The following is a 15631-nucleotide window of genomic DNA, read 5'->3' as shown; positions in this document are numbered from 1 at the left end:
TACTTTTTATTGTTTGTCTATTAATGAAATATTCAAGTAACAGGTAAGGGCGTGGTAGTCTTCATAACAAGAAGAATAATGACAACGTGCATTGTTCTTTTATACTTCATTTACAATTTCACAACAAATTAAGTATCTTATATTTTGCATCTGCACAAAATAAATACTTTTCCTCCCATGCTTCTTAAAATTAAGTTTTTACTTATTATCTGTTCTCGAAAAGACATCGAAACATATTATCCTATACATTTGTAACATTACAAGTGCACGTCCGCTGCTCATAAATATCTTTACTTATATCGAAGTGATGGTTGTAAACAGAGGGAAGAAGTATGATGGCATGGTTACGCTTGAGTGGAGGCAGAGGCATGTGTAGCGACACAGCTTTTGGCGTTCACTACTTTAGAATTTTCTAGGGTTTCAAAACAACGTTTATGATTATACGATGTGTATAAGAAAGAATGGAAATAATAAAGTGAGGAAAATGTTGTTCCAGTTACACCATATTGATTTTTTATATTTATTATTAATAGTTCACACAAACGTATATAGGCCTACACATAATCATTAACATTAACATAATCGAAATTTATAATTTTACACATAAATATACAAGTTTTAATTCAATTTCTAAAAATTAAATATTTAATATTTCTTGTCTATGCGGATGACGTGAATATGTTAGGAGAATATCCACAAACGATTAGGGAAAACACGTAAATTTTAATTGTAGCAAGTAAAGCGATAGGTTTGGAAGTAAATTCCGAAAAGACAAAGTTATATGACTGTGTCTCGTGACTAGAATATTGTACGAAATGGAAACATAAAAATTGGAGATTTTTCGTTCGAAGAGGTCGAAAAATTCAAATATCTTGGGCCAAGAGTAATAAATATAAATGACACTCGGGAGGAAATTAAACACAGAATAAATATGGGAAATGCCGTTATTATTCGGTTGAGAAGCTTTTGTCATCTAGTCTGCTATCAAAAAATCTGAAAGTTAGAATTTATAAAACAGTTATATTACCGGTTGTTCTGTATGGTAGTGATACTTGGACTCTCACTTTGAGAAAGGAACAGAGATTACGGGTGTTTGAGAATAAGTTTCTTAGGAAAATATTTGGGGCTAAGAGGGATGAAGTTACAGGAGAATGGAGAAAGTTACACAACACAGTATTCTTCACCTGACATAATTAGGAACATTAAATCCAGACGTTTTAGATGGGCAGGGCTTGTAGCATGTATGGGCGAATCCATAAATGTATATTGAGTGTTAGTTGGGAGGCCAGAGGGAAAAATACCTTTGGGGAGGCCGAGAGGTAGATGGGAGGATAATATTAAAATGGATTTGAGGGAGGTGGAATATGATAGAGACTGGATTAATCTTGCACAGGATAGGGACCATGGCGGGCTGATTTGAGAGTGGCAATGGACCTGCGGGTTCCTTAAAAGCCATTTGTAAGTAAGTAAGTAAATAATTAATATAAATTGTTTTATCTTGCACTTGCAAGTCCATATTGAATTAACTTGGTATACCTCTATCCGAAGTCGAGATATTATTAACTTCATCGAAAGAAGAATCGTGCTCATAATTTTACATTAAAACATTATTGTAAAATTAAATGTTGTTTCAGTTAAACTATAGGCCTATACCGAGTTAACTTGGTATACTCGTATCTCTATTCGAAGTCGAAATATTATTAACTTCATCGAAGAGAAGAATAGTACTCATAATTTTACATTCATACAACTTTATAATTTTGTAACCAATACTCCATGATTATTATTTTCTACGATAGGCCTAATTGTAATTCATAATTTTCATTTTTAAAGGCCACATTTTTCCCAACGTACGCTATATTGAATATAGTAATAATAATAATAATAATAATAATAATAATAATAATAATAATAATAATTATTATTATTATTATTATTATTATTATAATTATAATTATAATTATTTTAATATTAATGACGGAAATCATGTAACAATTGGAATACTCACCGAGAAGACTGTTAAGGCTGGTTCACAATAAACCGAGAACGGAAACAACGAGAACGAGAACGGAAATACATTTATTTTAACATTATTTCCGTCCTCGTTCTCGTTTCCGTTCCCGGTTTATTGTGAACCAGCCTTTATTGCTTATTTGTTTTGTACCGAAAAAAAAAAAGTTAAAACTCCTTATCTGCTATTATTCATCCCAGATACCATTCCTAGTAAGCATGTGGAATTCGTATCTCTTTCCACCATAAAATTGCAACGGATAATTATATTCTAGTGAATTTACTTTTCTGCAGTTCCTAACGAGGGATGCTGCTCATGATTCTGTGTCGTACCGAGAGTCTCTGAAGACATTTTAGATTATGCTCGTTTGCTTATTTGAATTTTAAACATCGCAGGCAATAATACGCGTCTTCCGGGTGCTGAGTCACCTAACAAATAAGCTTCGTGCTTGATGTTCAACATTTCATTTTCATTCGTAATTATTCCAATGTCTAACGTGGCAATAAAAAAAGTACATATACTGTATACACATTCTTGGACACCAGATCTATAAAACACATTTTGAATTTCTAGTGTCAGTATCGTTTGTTATTGCAAGTCATGAGGATTTTGCTTGTTTCTGCAAATTGTCAGGAATGTCAAATACAGATTGTCCCGAAATTCAATATGCCGCATTTAAGAAGCAACGCAAATTGGCAATAGTAGTAGTAGTAGTAGTGGTGGTGGTAGTAGTAGTAGTAGTAGTAGTAGTAGTAATAATAATAATAATAATAATAATAATAATAATAATAATAATAATAATAATAATTGAACGGACTGGGTGGCTAGCCTATGCCGTCTAAGGCGCGCTCGCCTCAGGTGGCGCGGTCCGAAGGTTCATGGATTCCAATCCCGCCTCTAGCATGGATGGATATCCCTCGTTAATGGTCTGTCCTGTGTGTGTCTAAGTGGAGGCCCCTACGCTCTGCTGACCCCAGGCTAGGGAAGGCCCAAAATTGTGTGGATGTCTAATGTTTGTGTCCACAGAAGCGTCCCCTCCCCTACAGGCTTTGGTATGTAAGATCTCTGCTAGCCTTGCTAATAGTGCCCAGTGAGGGTTCTTTAAGGTATATGTACACCTTTATATACAAAAAATTTTGTTTTGTATAATTTTGCTCTGTAACATTTTTGTACAATTGAGAATGGTACCAGAAAGAGAATGAAGTGAACAGATCCCTTGAAATTATGTCTAAATTGTTTTTAAAAATTATTTTGTTTATAATTTTGACATGCAACTTGAAACATGATAGCTCATGCAGTTTTTAAGATAGAGCCACAGTTTTTTCACTGTTTTATAGCTAAAACTATTCTTTAGTGCCTGACATAGAGCTATTTTTATTTTTATTTACATTAATTAAATATTACCATATATGTAACTTACAATAATATTTTATGTTGCATAAATCATGTAAAAAATCCATAGATAATTATTAATTTTATTAATGTTATTTTACTCATTGTCAGGCACTGGGGGACATTTCAAGCTTCAAAATGACACCAATATCTTCTTGGTATCACCATATTTGACTGAGATATCATGTTTGAAAGAATTAAATAGTCTAAAATTACTATTTACAGGAAATGAGCCACAAACTTTCAGAGCCTAGAAGACTCCATCATCATATATCACCCCTTAAGCAGCTTCATGTCGGTCTAGTTTCAGCTTTTTTCTGCCTCTCAAATACCTCCGCCTTGTTTTAACTTCAGGTGTTGATTGTTTTTTTGGGGCATTTTGTCCCCATTTCCATCGATGCAACAAATCCTGCGATGGTGTTTGTCCCAGGGCTTATGCCCATCCTCCTCAGAATTGTATTTTCCACTTTTGGACGCTTATTAAAATGACGTAGGCCCCTACAACATCATTGACACACAAATTTACAGTTTTATGACTAACAGTAAAAGATTATAAATTACTTCATTATGTAAAAAAGTTTTTTCAATCTACTGATCATGCCCAGATACTGTATCTATGCATCTATTTCGGGACTAGAAAGAAGTTTATTTTACAAGCAATGCTGGACGAGGGGATCGACTGCTACGAAGATCACTCCAAAAGTAATGCACTCCAAAAGTAAGTGACCGTGGCTGATGACGCAGCATTTTGGAAAATGGGACTTATCTGAAAAACCATAAGGCATAAATCGAAAATTCTTATATCAAATTAAAGAGGAGAAGATTCTCTATTAAAATAATTATATTTTGAAAATTCTAATTTTTCATTATTATTTTATTTTATTTATTTATTTATTTTTTTTTTTGCGTTTTGTGGGTGTACATGTACCTTAACTAGGGAGGGTTACAGAGAGTAATGCCTTGCAGTTTGTCATTGGTTTCACAAAGTCTGAGGAAGGAAACAAAAAAAATATATATCTGTGCTGTTCCAGGCTGAGGGTTTAGGCAGTAGTTAGACTCCTTCTGATTGAAAAAAATATATAATGCTAAATAGCCCAATAATAATTGATAATGTAATAATGTAATAAACGACAACAGTCACAAGAAAGGATAATACTTATTGAAACATGGAAAGTACACGATTTATAAAAGTCACTATACAGAATAGGAATTGGTGAGAGCTAGCTTATATTATCACAATGTACCTGGTTAATGCATAATATTAGCGGTAGGCTATTTCTTACATAAGAATTAATGCATAATGTATTTTTGTTTTTATTTAGTAGGCCTACTGTTTGCAATTTCCAGGATTTATATACAGGGTGTTTCAAAATACGAGGCATAATTTCAGGTATGTATTTCCCACATGTAGACAATCAAAATAGTTCATTACAACATGTGTCCGGAAATGCTTTATTTCCGAGTTATGGCCTTCACAACATTGAAATTCACCGGAACGTTTTCCTTTCCGCAGGTCGTTGCCGTCAAAGGAGACATTAAGAGGGTATTCTGACAGTTAATTCCGAGCCGAAGGTTACAATCAGTGTTGTGTAGGCGTTAGACTGTGCGACATGTATTCAAATCAAGAGCTGGCAGAGATACACTTCATGTATGGTACGGCGGACGGCAATGCTGCGCTGGCTCGTCGTTTGTACCAGGAGAGGTACCCACAGCGACAATGTCCAGATCGGAAGACATTTGTACGTCTCCATTACCGTCTGTGCGAGTATGGAAAATTTAACTCTCCTGGTTTGGGAAGGGGACGACCAAGATCTACAACTCCAGAAGTACAGGAGGAGATTCCTTCTATCAGCACACGAAGGGTAGCGTTGCAAGTCAATGTTCCTCATACGACTGTCTGGAGACTGTTGAAAGAGTATCAATTGTATCCTTATCATTTGCAACGTGTACAGGCCCTGTCACAAGCAGATTATCCTGCACGAGTTAGGTTCTGTCAGTGGTTCTTGCAGCAATATGGTGTAAATCCGAACTTTCCTGCCTTAGTATTATTTACAGATGAAGCACAGTTCACACGAGATGGCATAACAAATTTGCACAATCAGCATGTATGGGCGTAAGAAAACTCACGTGCAACTGTTCCATCTCATCACCAGGTGCGGTTCTCCCTCAACATGTGGGCCGGTATCTTTGGTGATCGATTAGTTGGACCCCATGTACTTGTAAACAGACTTACGGGGCAGGCGTACACAAACTTCCTTGAAAACACCATAGATACCTCATGTTTTAGAAGACACTCCACTGATCAATCGTCAACACAGTCACTTCTTGCATGATGGCGCTCCTGCACACTTCAGTCGTACGCCTCGCCGGTACTTGGATCGAAGGTTTCCTGATCGATGGATAGGTAGAGGTGGCCCAATTGCTTGGCCTCCACGCTCACCTGATCTGAACCCTCTCGATTTCTACTTGTGGGGCCATTTAAAATCATTGGTTTATTCGTCTCCGGTGCCTGATTTGGAATCCCTTCGGAATCGAATTGTGGCATGTTCTGAGGACATACGCAATACTCCTGGAGTTTGGGATCGTGTTCGCAGGTCAATGAGACATTGATGTGAGGTCTGTATTCAAGCAGGAGGTGGACATTTTGAACATCTTCTGTAATGACAACGACCTGCGGATAGAAAAACGTTCCGATGAATTTCAATGTTGTGAAGGCCATAACTCGGAAATGAAGCATTTCCGGACACATGTTGTAATGAACTATTTTGATTGTCTACATGTGGGAAATACATACCTGATATTATGCCCCGTATTTTTGAAACACCCTGTATATAGGCCTGTATATTATTTCAAAATGTTTGGAATGAAAACGATTCTTTCTTGAACGTTATTGTGATTTATTAAATATATCATAAATGAATTTTTAAATACATTTTATGATAGATAATTTCGTTTCATTTCATTTCATTTGTGAAAAACAAAACATAGGGCAAAATTTTTCTAAAATTAATTTTTCTTGTAATGAACCTGACTATATATTATATTGGTATTGTTTTTTTTATTGGGTTATTTTACGACGCTGTATCAACATCTAGGTTATTTAGCGTCTGAATGATATGAAGGTGATAATGCCGGTGAAATGAGTCCGGGGTCCAGCACCGAAAGTTACCCAGCATTTGCTCGTATTGGGATGAGGGAAAACCCCGGAAAAAACCTCAACCAGGTAACTTGTCCCGACCGGGATTCGAACCCGGGCCACCTGGTTTCGCAGTTAGACTATTGATATTGTATAATTGTTTTTATATAAGTATTAAATTCGGTATTATTTATATACAGAATGCTTTTTATGAATAATCCAGTTATGCATTTTAAAAATAATATATATTGTGATTACATTCATAAACGAATTTAATTTTGCAATAAATTGCAAATTAGTCCTTTGAATGTACTGTATTTAAAAATATTTCCTGAAATTATATTTCTCCATGCAAATACAGCACAGAAGAAACACAGTTGTTATTACGACTCCAAATGAAACACAACTCGGTTAATAACAAAAGGCCACCGGCGTAGCTCAGTTGGTTAAGGCACTTGCCTGCCGATCCGGAGTTGCTCTCGGGCGCGGGTTCGATTCCTCTTTGGGCTGATTACCTTGTTGGGTTTTTTTCCGAGGTTTTTCCTAACCGTAAGACGAATGTCACGTAATATACCACGAATACTCGGCCTCATTTCGCCAAATACTAACTCACTATCACCAATCCCATCAACGTTAAATGATAATAATAATAATAATAATAATAATAATAATAATAATAATGGCTTTATTTAACCTGGCAGAGTTAAGGCCGTAAGGCCTTCTCTTACACTCAACCAGGATTAAAACTTGCTTACACAGTTGAACATAAAACTGCACATAATGAGATCAAAAGAGGTAGTGACATTAAAATTTACCTCATAAAATAAAAATAAACATAATGAAATACATATAAATGTTGTTAGAATCACATACTACTCACATAAAAACAGAAGCCGATAATTCAATAAAAAAACTGTACACATTAAAAATAAAAATAAATACATTAGTATAAATATTAAGTTAGTATTAGATTACAATTAAGTAGGATTTACATAATTAAACCTAGTAGTTGATACAGCGTCGTTAAATAATAAAGTAAGAAAAATAAATAAAAACAATAAAACATCTGAACGAGACCCGTCACGTATTTTATTTTACATCGCGGTCTGCCAGCTGAACTTTTTTCTGCAACCCCCTACCCTTATTTTACTTCTCCTCTATCCCCTATCGTGCTCATGCCTTCTGTACATCATGTTATATATTGGAGATCCGAGTTCGAAATTTGACTAGAGGCAATATCTGTATATGTATAGAGCTTACGACGTCTTCGTGAGTTTTCGCTGTATTTATAGTCATATATGCTACAGCACAAGCCACAACGGAGGAGAAAAATTAATAATATACTGGAATAACATTTTACTCTTGAACTTACAAATCATTGCATTTTCTTTGGAGATCGAATGTCAAATATTTTAGTAAGAATCTGTGGTCTGATTTCGCCGTATACTTTGTCTTAAAGGTTTCGTGCACACACTGTAACAGTACGTTAGATAGAATGTATGTGTGGGACACCTCGGAATGTTTTGCTTATCGCAACAATTATTTGTACGGATTCCAACTAAATCTTGCGCAATGTGGGACAGATTATGTTGGACGCCAACGTAAACTTTCGCCGCTGCTCTTTGTCACTGAGTATTTGTGGATCTAAATCCAACGTGCGACATTATTGGGATACAACCGACATGTTCAGAATGTCATGCAGATGGAAGGGGATTCACACACAGTCTGGCAAAATTTAATCTGTATTGTTGGAGATATGAATCTTTCTATATGTAACACATAAATTACACAGTACACCTTAGGCCTATATTTTTTATTACCAGACTGCTCTTTCCAGTAAAATATTCATTTTCTGTGATGTAATTTTTACTTTACTACTAACTTCTCGACTCTATAAAGTATCGCGGGTTGATATCTATTTGAGGCCGATAACTTTTTTAGTTATTTATTTAAGGACGCTGTATCAACTACTCGGTTACTTAACGTCGATGGAATTGGTGATAGAGAGATTGTATTTGGTGAGATCAGGCCAAGGATTCGCCATAGATTACCTCACATTCGCCTTACCTCGAAAAAAACCCAATCAGGTAATCTATCTTCAAGCGTGAATCGAACCCACGCTCGAGCGCAACTCCGGATCGGCAATGAAAGAGTAATGGAACGGAGAAAAATTCTTTCCGGCGCCGGGATTTGAACCCGGGTTTTCAGCTGTACGTGCTGATGCTTTATCCACTAAGCCACACCGGATACCCACCCCGGCACCGGATAGAATCGTCTCAGTTTAAGTTCCAACTCTTGGGTTCCCTCTAGTGGCCGCCCTCTGCACTACGTCATAGATATCTATGAACCTAGGACCGAAGTCCACACATGTGCTGAGTTGCACTCATTATGAGTGACTAGTTGGCCGGGATCCGACGGAATAAGCGCCGTCTATGACGTAGTGCAGAGGACGGCCACTAGAGGGAACCCAAGAGTTGGAACTTAAACTGAGACGATTCTGTCCGGCGCCGGGGTGGGTATCCGGTGTGGCTTAGTGGATAAAGCATCAGCACGTACAGCTGAAAACCCGGGTTCAAATCCCGGCGCCGGAAAGAATTTTTCTCCGTTCCATTACTCTTTCATCGTATGATGACGCAGAATATCTGCATGGAAATATCATATGTACTTCGGTACATTATAATAATATATCCGGATCGGCAGGCAAGCACCTCAGCCGACAAAGCTACACCAGTGGCCTCTATAAATTCTCGGAAAAAATGAAAATAAATAAAAATGTCTTGTAATAATAATAATAATAATAATAATAATAATAATAATAATAATAATAATAATAATAATAATAATAATAATAATAATAATGCACAACTGCAGCATTGCATTCTTCACCTAACACAATTAAGAACAAATCCAGACGTTTGGTATGGGCAGGGCATGTAGCACGTATGGGTGAATCCAGAAATGCATATAGAGTGTTAATTGAAATACCTGAGATACTAAGACCTTTAGGTAGGTCGAGATGTCGATATGAGGATAATATTAAAATGGATTAGAGAGATGTGGGATATGATGCTAGGGACAGGATTAATCTTGCTCTGGATAGGGACCGATGGCGGGCTTGCATAAGGGCGGCAATGAACCTCTGGGTTCCTTAAAATCCATTTGTAAGTAATAATAATAATGATAATGATGATGATGATAATTATAATAATAATATTAATAATAATAATTTTATTTTGTATTTATTTAATTAGTTTTTTATTTTATTTACCTATATTTAATGTGCTGTACAACAGTCATTGGGCAATTAGAGTTCAGCACAGAGACAATATAACAAAAACGTTAGCAATAATATAAATTACAATAAAAGTACAATGGAATAATTATTAAAAATAATGGCAATTAAATAAAATGATAATTGCAGATGAAAGAATGGAATCATATAAGTAGAATTACAAAGATATTCAAGATGATGAGAATATTACAATACATATCTAAACAAAAGGCATAAATTAATAACAACTGACATAAAACTCAAAAAGTATTATAATACACATTAAATGGATCCAAGTTCAATCCACGCAAATTAGCATATTTTATACATCTTCAGACCGGAGAGAGAGATTTAGAATTTCTATTATAAAAATGTTATGAAATCTTAAACCCTTAGCAGGAATACGAAGACTGATATTGCTTACAATCAATATCATCCTTAAAGACTTTATAAAAAAATCATCAAGATCTTGACGTTTGGTAAATAAACTACAGCAATTAAAAAATTTGCAGTTAATCTCATATTTATAATCGGAATTAAGTAAAAATCTATAAGAACATAAGGAAATACATTTCTTTGAATATTCTCCAATTTAGTCAAATAATAATAATAATAATAATAATAATAATAATAATAATAATAATAATAATAATAACAATAATAATCTATACCGGTACTAATAATAAACCTGTAGCCAAAATTTTTCTGGTAATTTTCGATTTTCCAAAAATAATTGGTGTTAACATGTATAATTAACCATCCTGAAACCGAAAATCGCTTTTTTGAAATTTTTGTTTGTATGTCTGTCTGTCTGGATGTTTGTTACCTTTTCACGCGATAATGGCTGAAGTGATTTATATGAAAATTGTTATATAAATTAAGTTCGTTGTAACTTATATTTTAGGCTATATGGCATTCAAAATACTGTATTTAAAGGGGGGGTTATAAGGGGCTTCAATTAAATAAATCGAAATATCTCCCTTATTATTAATTTATTCTATGCAAAATTTTGATAGGACTGATATTTCGTGAGATAAATGAGTTTTAAAATTTATATAACAACGCCATCTAAGGCGCTGTAATGAAATAAAAAACAAATGACTTCATCTATAAGGGGCCTTGGACAACAACAAACGAAAGATATTAAACATAGCCTACAGAGAATGTTTCTGTGTTTGTATGAAGTAATATCGAGTAAAGGATATACAAGACTTTTAAAATAACAATATAATACATTTTCACCGCCGCCTCAGAGTATAGCGTTGTTGTTCCTGCAATAACTACAATGTGCAAAATATAAAATTTTTGAGTAGAAAGAAAAAGCACATTTATTCATTCCATGGCAATGGTACATAGGAGATCGTGAATTCTTACATTTTCGAAAGAAAGAAATATAATTACATATCACTATATATGCTGTATCACTATTTAAGTTATTCGAAGGGTTCCGAACCATAGTGGGCCAAGCGCCATTTACTGAATACGTAGAAAACAAGGGTTAAAATGAAGTTATTACCATAATTCAATGGAAGCATATAGCAAGTAATATAAAGTATACACAATAAATCTAAATGATGTCAATCTTCATTATACTATGGTTGCATGTAATAACAATTAAAAACATGTTAAAGGAATTGTCATTGCACCAAATGAGTGCTCTCTGGACCAAAATGATCGCATTTAAATTAAGTAACATATTAAACGATTTATCCTTCTATCAAACACGAATGTTCCCTGGATCAGATGTCCTATTTTAATTAGGTAATTACTTTATTTATTTCTAACGGGTGCAGCGGAGCGCACGGGTACGGCTAGTAATAATAATAATACTAATAATAATAATAATAATAATAATAATAATAATAATAACAATAATAATAATAATAAAGTCAAATTAGTGAGGTGTCTAGGCCCCATGGCCTATTACGATCCTTTAATTCAGAACCCGGGGATCCGCTAACACTTATCAGGGGATCCGCAGTTGGTAATATATGTTTTTTAAATAAATAACATATAATACTACCGTTTTTCTCTACACGATTGTACAGTACTGTACGCTACTGTAGTTGTGAAAGTTAATATATCGGCAAGTGTAGATGACCACATCTCACCCTTGCATGAACTGGCCTTAGAGCTATTGTAAAAAAAGATGACTTTCTTTTTTCAGTTAAGGTAGTCACTTCTATTGAACATTTTTTGTCTGCTTGGCGAGGGTGGCGAGTTATTAGTTCTTATCTGCTTGTGTGTGTGAACAACATATATGAGCGCAGTAGGATTTTCACGATATGCAGCAACAAAATCAAAATTCCGTCATCGCCTGGATGCCACATCAGATATAAGAATTCAACTTCCATGTCTGCCAACTTAAAATAAATTTGTGAGACGAGGAAACAACACCATTCTTCACATTAGCAATTTGAAGATAATTTTTTTTTTATAATTATGCATGTAATTACAAAAAAAAAACACACACACAGTTTTAAAATACTACTGCATGTTTATGAATTCCTGGCTGTGCATGGTAATTAATGTTGTTGTTTTACGTTATAGCTTTTTATTTGAAACTTAATCAATTATAAATGGCATCTCATTGCATAATGAGCATTAAAATATAATACAATAAACACAAAAATAGTAGTAAATTATGCAACGAGCCTATAATGGTAGTAATTAAGACGCGAGTATCTTTATGAAACGAGCGCAAGCTCGTTTCATAATTTTCATACGAGCGTCTTAATTACCATTATACTCAAGTTTCATGGGACTTTTTATGCTCGACCATAAGTTAATAAGTTATTAGTCACATCGAGTGCTTTTGCCGAAATTTCCGGCCGTGTAAGTTGGAGCTCGTTATCACTAGTGTCCGCCATTTTTACTTTGTCTAATCTCGCGCTAGCTGCCTTTCGATTGCATATCCGAGAATAATCGATACTTGCGTTTCATATTGCTACAATGGTATTTTCTGATTGGTGGAACACCTGAACTTTAATGAATAGGTGTACTTTAATGAGGTCCATTAAAGGGCTGCTACCAGGTGTATAATTACTGCATTTCGGCATGGTCGAGCATAAACATTAATAAGATACAGATCATCAAACTGAAATATAAACCACAACAATTCAAGAGAAAAATTAATTCATTTTGCAGTCCAGTAAAGAGCTGATAATTTTCATTGGTTTTATTTAATGTAGTTATAGATATGTTGTTGGTGTTAAATACTCGTACGTACAGAACGTAAATGTGGAGGCATATTAAAATTTTATATCTATATTAATCTAGCGATTAATTTAATTTAATTTAATTTAATTTAATTTGAGGATCCGTGAATCTTTTTTCGGGTCAAAAGGGATCCGCAATCAAAAACGTTTGGGAACCACTGCTGTAATGATATTTTGTGCGAGATCGTGCGTATTTGCTTGTTTTCCGCACAGAACCAATACGCGGTAAGTGTGAAATACCACATTCAGTATTCCCAACATAACACACATAACAATTTCCCTCTTCTTACCGCTTAAGCGCGACATTCATTTTACTGGTTTAGGCTTTTAACATATTATTTTTAGATACGTTTAACATAGTAATAATTATAAATTGGAAACTTACCACTGCAATTTCATCTAAATTGCAATGTTAATTATTGTTTCTAAATATTTGCAAAAATTAAGTAAAGTCTACTACTCCACGAAACTTATTGCATTCCTGATACAAGTAACATTAAGGAAGCCGTGAAAAAATCAACGAGATTCCAGATGCCGATGTTATTACTGCAATATGTTATATAAATAATATTGTTAAAATATTAAAATGAAAAATAAATCATTACATAACCTTACCGTTTGTTTTAAGTTCGCATTTATAGACTGGGGGGAAAAAAAGACAGACGTATATCACGGCCTGCTGGAGTATAGTAAACACAGAAAACATTTTATAGTAACAATGTTGAAGAAAGATATTTTGGTTTTCCGAAGTTGGCGTCATTAAACAGAAACCAAGATGGAGATTTCATTGCAACTAATTAGAAATTCGTCTTTCAGGTATGTAAAAACGATCTTCGCACAAAATAATGTACGATACACGAGCGGTATGTTTGTTTTCATGTTCTCTTGTAACGTATATTACTATTAATCTCCCTTGAGGAGAGGGGCACGGGCTGGAGACTGTCCTCGTACGTAGGTTGCTAGGGTATGTTCATTGTACTCGTACTATCCAGAATAGAATGGTGTGCATTCCCTAAAGTGCGTGTCAGTTGTATTTTTCGTAAGTTCGAGTTTCTGTCCTACACTCAGATATCATGACTGAACTTTTAAAGAGTTTACATAATCTCTTCGTCTAACTTCTAGGTAGGAAATTCTCTTCAGACAATTTGCCTATAAACGAACCATTATCAACTTCTGTGGTGTACAAAAGGAGAGGAAATAAGTCCTTCTGTATTATAAAAATAGTTAATTCATATGCCGTACCCTCAAGAAAGGAGGAGTGAGTTGAGTACTATTGAAATGGGCCAAGCAGTTTCATAACGGTCACCAGGTGTGGATATCCTCGTCCTCTGCCAATCGTTTTCGCAAGTTAATACCGCGACCATTCTAAGTATGCTAGTGATTTTCGTCAACCACACGTTGGCTAGCAAGGGAACAGTGCATGCCGGCGCAACGTGCGTGAACACTTGACGTTGACATTTCAGGACCACTGCATTGGTCGGGGAAGCCCCACACCTTGGCCTGCTCGTTCTCAAATCTAAATCCCCTAGATTTTTGGTTATGGAACCAAGTCAATTTAAAAGAGTGCGTGATTCCTTACGCCAAAGGGCAGAGGAAAGCATTGCCATGAATGGACATCAGATTGAGCACCTCCTATGAACCAGTGTTCAGATCTCAGAAAGTATGTGTTGTAGGACCCATGTTTAGACATTATTTTCTTGTTTTGATGCATACTAGCACCTCTTAAAATATTGGATACTTTTTTTTTACACACTGTATTTTTGTTTAAATAAATGATAGCATAGAATAACGTAAACAAACGGGGAAGAACGCCGAGAAATAATCTAAGAAATTTAAATATGATTCCAAAAATGACTCAGGGAACAATGATACATCCAGTTAGAAGTAAAATAATAATAAATAATACTGTTACAGAACAGGTGAGGCATATTAAATACCTAAGTTGCGATATTACTTATGATTATGATAAGGATGTGAATATTAAAACACAACGCTTCCAGACTATATGTGGCACAATTGCCAAGAATTTAAAGAAGAAAACAAGGAAAGAAACGCAAATAAAATTTTATAAGACAATGGCTGTACCGTCTCTCTTACATGGATGTGAAGCATGGACCTTGAAGAAAAATGATATTAATAGAATCCAGTCAGCGGAAATGAAATTTCTCAGAGGAGTAAAAGGATGTACAAGATTGGATAGGTATAGAAATGATGACTTAAGGAATGAACTAAACCTGCTCCCAATTATAGATAAAATAAAGGAATATAGAATTCGTTGGTCGAATCATTTAAGAAGAATGGATAACAAACGAATACCGAAACAGGTGTTGGATTATAAACCACAAGGGAGAAGAGATATTGGTCGGCCAAGAACAAGGTGGAAAGTTGAGGACGGAACAGGAGACTCTCCTACTCCATGAAGAGAAGAAGAAGGACAACAACAACAATGATTTGACGCGATGCATAAACCCAAAATTCTTATACAACCAAATTTGTACTTTGTTTCCGGGAATCAAACCTCTTTCCACTATATTTATATATTTGAACGCTACTTCTTGAGTCACTGCAAAAGGTCAGTCATCAAAGAGCAAGTATCACTTTCA

Source organism: Periplaneta americana, chromosome 14 (genome assembly GCF_040183065.1).
Source record: "Periplaneta americana isolate PAMFEO1 chromosome 14, P.americana_PAMFEO1_priV1, whole genome shotgun sequence".
NCBI lineage: Eukaryota > Metazoa > Arthropoda > Insecta > Blattodea > Blattidae > Periplaneta > Periplaneta americana.
Note: the sequence above shows the minus strand (reverse complement) of the source record.